The following is a 6000-nucleotide window of genomic DNA, read 5'->3' on the forward strand; positions in this document are numbered from 1 at the left end:
ATGCTCCTTCCACTGATCTTTAGTCTCCCGGGTCCATGGTCTGGCAGGGAGGAAGCCAGGTTGGAGGGAGGCAGGATCAGGGAGTGCTAGTGGGACTAGAGGTAATTGGATCAGCTTGGCATCTTGATCTCAGGGACAGCCAGATTTCTGTGCCCCAGCTTCCTGACTGTCCCCTCACAGGGCTCCCGCCCTCTCAGGGTCAGGGATGGAAGGCCTGAAGGAAGGAGACCACTAATAGTGATAATAATGATGATGTCTACTATGGATCAAGCACTGTGATGAATCCAAGCTCATCAGACTGGACATAGTCCTTGTCCCACAGGGGGGCCATGGACTAAGAGGGACAGCCAGGAATTATTTCATCTCCATTTACAGATGAGGAAACTGAGGTTTCCTCAGTGACTTTCCCAAGGACTCGTCATAGGCAAGTAGTGGAGCTGAGACTAGAAGCCAGGTCTCCTAATCCCCCATACTGGGCTCTTTGCCTTCGGCCACGCTGCCTTTCCACGCCCCCACTACTTTCCTACTTCCTAGGTGCCGGCCCAGCCCATTCCAACCCCTCCACACCCAGGAACTTATCCCCTCAGCCAGACAAGCAGCCTCCCACCCAAAGGAAGGAGGACTGGAAGAAGGGTGGGCCAGACGGGCAGGAGATTCAGGCCTGACTTCCTTCTTCCTCAGGAAGGCTCTGTAGTTTAGCAGTGAGCATAACATCCCCAGACACCTGCTCCTGCCCTGGGAAAGATGCCAAGTCAAAAGAGGCAGGGGCCACGGGGTCTGTTCCTCCTAACTTTGATGCCACCTCTTGGTTTCTGGCCCCTGCCCCCACCCAACCTTCCAGGGGTCACTCCTGCAAAGGTTGCACAAAGATCCTGCCCCTGCCCCTGAGGACTCTCCTATGTTTCAGCTTTCTTCTTTCCCCCCTCTGGGGAGGTGGAGGAGGGGAGGGCTACTCAGCCTCAGCTATTCTCTTTCTTCCCCCCTACACACTCACACACACACACACATTTCCCATCTGGGCAGGGGCCCCATGGAGTTGTGGCTTATTCTGCGACCGCCTCAGGCTACTCTCCCACTCCATTCTGGAAATCCACACACTCCCTGATTACATTAGACTTGTGGTTGACGAAAATTTCATCCAGGAAAGTAAGAAAGACAAAAAGTTCTTCACCCCACGATGCTCAAAACACTGAAGACCGAGTGGGGTGGCCACGTGATCCCGACCCCAGGCAAGGGCCACCATGGGGGTGGCGGGTGGATCTCCGGAAAGGGCTGAAAGAATTAGAGGGTCTTGAGCGATTTGGTGGGAGGAGCGGAGACAACTTTCAATCATTCGGGGCCTGATTATCCAGTACGTGTGGCATATTTGGATCCTTTGTTCTAATCTGTCGTCCTCTCTCTCCCTAGATCCCTGCCCCCCTCCCCACTTCTCCCCAACGCCCCCACACTGCCCATCTTCTAGCCATTTCACTGCTTGGGAGCACTTCCACTAGAGGGTGTGCCGAGGAAGGAAAAGGAGAGAACTCAAACCGATCAATTTTGTTACCAGTTCCTACTTCGGGTATAAACGTTTGGTGGGAGTGGATGTTATAACCGTTTGTTAAAAGGGGGTTTAAATGATCACACTTCATTCTCCCCCTGCTTCCCTGGGACCCATCGATAATCAGTGGACAATCAATGGATGATCGGGAGCCTCGAACCCCTCCCCGATCAATAACCACAATCATCTCCTCTCCCCCGCCCCGAAATCTCGGATGCCGTGGTAAACCAAGATTCAGGGCTTGGACTTCAACTGCCCTGATGCCTGGAAGTTCTGGTGACTCACAGTCTGGCTGTCGCCCCCTTCCTCCCCCTTCCTCTGGGCCCTGCTTACAAAGGGAAGGGGGCAGCAGCAGCTTTTTTCTCCCAGAGAGACAGAGCAGGCAGGGAGGAACCTGGGAGATGCTCCAATGGGAAGACTGGGACAGGTTCATACTCGGGGCAAGGAGCCTGGGCTGGATCGATTTACAGCTGAAGGTCAAAGGGCACAGACATGAGTGTGTGTGTTTGTGTGCATGTGTGCGAGGGAGTGTGTGGTGGGAGGTTGGCACGGAGGTCGCAGGGTCACTACTAACGGCAGCTTGAGAGAGAAGTCCCTGGAGTCAGGGGAAGGAATTGTGCGGAGAAAAGGACTGTGAAACTGGGAGAGAGGAACTGTTGCTTTCCTTCATCAGGGTCGGGGGTCTTCCCGCAGGGGCTGGTGGCCTAGTCCCCTCTGCTGGGGGCCTGGGGTGCTGGGCTTGGAGCAGGGCACAGCTCTGCAGGGAAGTCCTTCTGGAGGGTTTCAGCCTCCTCCCAGCTGGCAGCCTGCAGCTCCCCACCTGGACCCCTGAAAGGGGAGGGAGACAGCTCAGCGGAGGAAGAGGAGGAAGAAGAAGAAGAGGAGGAGAATGAGGAGGAGGAGACGGTAGTGCTGAACTGTAAGAAGCCGGCAGATGGGCAGAGGGAAGCTTGTCTGTCTGAGTCTGCGCTAGGAAGGGTGGAGGGCCGGCGACCTGAGAAACCCCAGTGGGTTGGAAGCAGAGAGGAGAGGGGCCCCGCCAGCTCAGAGATAACCCCTGCTCCCCAGGTGCCGCCCCTCCCCCAGCGAGGGGAGGGGGCTGAGAGCAGCAGCAGGTCAGGATAGAGGGGCTGAGGCCCTTGGGGGGAGGCAGGGGGGAAGCAATCAGCAAAGAGGTCACTGGGGGAAGGGTGTTGCCAGGTTCCCAGGTCCTGCGGAGACCCAGGCTTAACAGCTGCACAGCAGACTGGGACAGGAAGCCGGAGGCATCCGTGTGTGATGGAAGCTAAGGGGGCTGGGAAGAGGAGAGCCCGGGGGGCGGGGGCGGCGGGGAGGTGAGACGGAACTGGCCACCCAGACAATGAAGTCCCGGCCCCTGGCAAAGAAGCATCTAGGTGTCCCCCCCCAAGCTCAGCCTGCTTGATGGTGTTGGGACTCGCTGGGGGAATGGGAGAACGGCCCCTCACCACAGACACCAGAGCAACCCACTGGGCATCTGCGTGAGGGTGGGGATCCCGCCTGGCACCTCCCTAAATCGGAGCTGACGTCTAGCTGTCAGACTCCAGCCCTGCCTCAGGGGCAGATACAGTCCCCCGGGCCTGCTTCCTACCACGCTGTCGGCCGAGTTAAGCCCCACGGAAGGGTCCGGTTGATGGGAAGGGGATGGGGGGGCCGAGGGGGAGCACGGGCCTGTCCCAGCTCGGCCTCAAGCGGCATCTTCTCCCTCCAAACGTCACCCAGAGAACGGACTAGATCCATGCCATTCTCGGCCGGTTTCCCCTGGAAGACGCCGCCCTCCCGGTGCTCTGACGCTTGAAATCGGGCACAGGGGACACCCCAGCCCAGCCCGGGCTGGGCAGCGGGCCAGGGGCTGCAGGTGCCGGCCCCCTGGAGAAGTGGGGAGCACGGGGGTCGTCTCCTTCAGGGCCCACCTGCACCCCACCTCCGGGGACCCAACAAAAGAACGCTCTCCCTGAGCCCCAGAGGCTCCCTGCCCCTCCCCACCAAACCCATCCCCTGCTTCTTCCCACCAGGCCCGAGGACCCTTTTCTCCCTTTCTAATAATAACGGCGTTTATTAAGCGCTTACTATGTGCAAAGCACTGTTCTAAGCGCTCGGCCTACTGGTTCCCCAACTGACCACCGGCCCCTCAATCCACCGGTCGTGATTATTGAGCTCCTCCTTTGCTCGGAGCCCTGGCGCAGTTACCCTCGGGCAGTGCCCCCTCTCCTGAACCCCGGGACCAGGCCCCCACGACTGGGAGTGCCCGGGGTCCTCGGGAGGCGATGCCCACCCATCCGATGGGCATGTACGGGGGAGACCCGCCCCCTCCTTGCCCCAAAACACCATTCCTGGGGGGCTCCCTAGAAGGGAGGGAGGAGGCTCCCCCTTCTAGTCTGGGAGCCCGTGGTTGGGTAGGGACCGTCTCTATCTGATGCCCATTTGTCCTCTCCCCAGCGCTTAGTCCAGTGCTCTGCACACAGTCGGCGCTCGATAAATACGATCGAATGAGAATGAAGGTCCGGCGGTCCGGGGAGGGGCTGCCTCGGGATCCAGCCGGCTTCCTGCCTCGGGGTTGAGCGGGACCCCCCACCCTCCGGTCCCCAAATTGAGCCCCCTCCCACGAAGTGGGGGAGGGGAGGGGTAACTTCCCCGCTGAAGTTTTCCGGTTCACCGGAGCTGGTGGGGGGGGGGGGGGGTCATTCATGCATTCATTCAATCGTATTTATTGAGCGCTGACTGTGTGCAGAGCACTGGACTAAGCGCTTGGGAAGTCCAAGTTGGCAACATATAGAGACGGTCCCTACCCAACAGCGGGCTCACGGTCTAGAAGGGGGAGGCGGACAATAAAACAAAACATATAAACCAAATAAATATGTACAAGTAAAATAGAGTAATAAATTCATTCATCCATCCATCCATCCATTCAATCGTATTTATTGAGCGCGGACTGTGTGCAGAGCACTGGACTAAGCGCTTGGGAAGTCCAAGTTGGCAACATATAGAGACCGTCCCTACCCAACAGCGGGCTCACAGTCTAGAAGGGGGAGACGCACAATAAAACAAAACATATAAAGCAAATAAATACGTATAAGTCAAATAGAGTGATAAATTCATTCACCCATCCATTCATTCAATCGTATTTATTGAGCGCTGACTGTGTGCAGAGCACTGGACTAAGCGCATATAGATCGCGTCATTCATTCATTCATTCAATCACATTGACTGAGCGCCTACTGTGTGCAGAGCGCTGGACTAGGCGCTTGGGAAGTCCAAGTTGGCAACATCTAGGGACGGTCCCTACCCAACAGCGGGCCCACAGTCTGGAAGGGGGAGACAAAACAAATTAACCGAATGAAATAAATAGGTACACGTAAAATAGAGTAATAAATACGTACATACAGGTGCTGTGTGGGGGGGGAGTCAGTGTGGGAAGGCCTCCTGGAGGAGGTGAGCTCTCGGTAGGGATTTGAAGGGAGGTGGGGGGGAGGAGGAGGAGGAGGAGGGCAGGGGCTGCGACTTACCTGGGGTCGGGGTCCTGGGGGCTGCGGGCACCGGGGGCTCGGAAGGCTCTGTCTCCCGGAGACAAGCCACATCTGCAGCTGAGGACGGGGAGGGGGGCAGCGGCCGAGCCGCACGGGGATGGCTTCGGGAGGGAGACACAGACGGTCCTCGCTGAGCACCCCTCTCCCTGGGCCCGGGGGTCGGGAGGGAGGGAGGGATGGGGGAGGGGGTCCTTTTCTCTCCCCGAGGAGGGGACGGGAACGGGAGAGGGGCCCGGAGGCTCCCGCCTGCTCGGGGAGAGGGAGGGGGAGGAGGGGGAGGAGGAGGAGGAGGAGGAGCTGATTGATGGCCGCCCTGCGGAGCTGTCGAAAAAGGACCGGCTCCCATCGGGTTGTGCCCCATCCCGGGCACGGCCGGGCCTAGGCCCCGCCCCCGCCCGGGGGACGCGCCCCCTACAGGCCGCCCCCGGCATTGGGGACACGCCCCCTACAGGCCGGACCGGGCCCCGCCCCCTGCTGGACGGCAGCGCTAGGACAGCCCCGGCCCCGGTCATTCATTCATTCAGTCATTCATTCATTCAATCGTATTTATTGAGCGCTTACCGTGTGCAGAGCGCTGGGCTAAGCGCTTGGGAAGTCCAAGTTGTTAACACAGAGAGACGGTCCCTACCCAACGGCGGGCTCACGGTCTAGAAGGGGGAGACGGAGAACAAAACATGTTAACAAAATAAAATAATTAGAATAAACATGTACAGATAAAATCAATCAATAAATAGAGTAATAATCCCCGCCCAAAATCACACAGCTGACAAGTGGCGGGGCCGGAATTAGAACCCATGACCTCTGGCTCCCAAGCCCGTACTCCTTCCGCTGAGCCACGCTGCTTCTTACAATCATCATCATCAATCGTATTTATTGAGCGCTCACTATGTGCAGAGCGCTGGACTACGCGCTTGG

At 58.2% G+C, this 6000-nt stretch overlaps 1 protein-coding gene across 1 annotated transcript in view; it reads right to left on the reverse strand.

Moving 5' to 3' along the window:
• Positions 1-5191, reverse strand: part of GLIS2 (GLIS family zinc finger 2) — a 54587-nt gene extending 49396 nt beyond the window's left edge. Inside the window, exon 1 of the mRNA XM_038763602.1 lies at positions 5065-5191. The gene's annotated coding sequence lies outside the window, so the exon portion shown is untranslated. The remainder of the gene's footprint in view (positions 1-5064) is intronic.
• Between the last annotated feature and the right edge of the window lie 809 nt (positions 5192-6000).

The sequence above is a fragment of the Tachyglossus aculeatus genome, chromosome 21, assembly GCF_015852505.1.
Source record: "Tachyglossus aculeatus isolate mTacAcu1 chromosome 21, mTacAcu1.pri, whole genome shotgun sequence".
Lineage (NCBI taxonomy): Eukaryota > Metazoa > Chordata > Mammalia > Monotremata > Tachyglossidae > Tachyglossus > Tachyglossus aculeatus.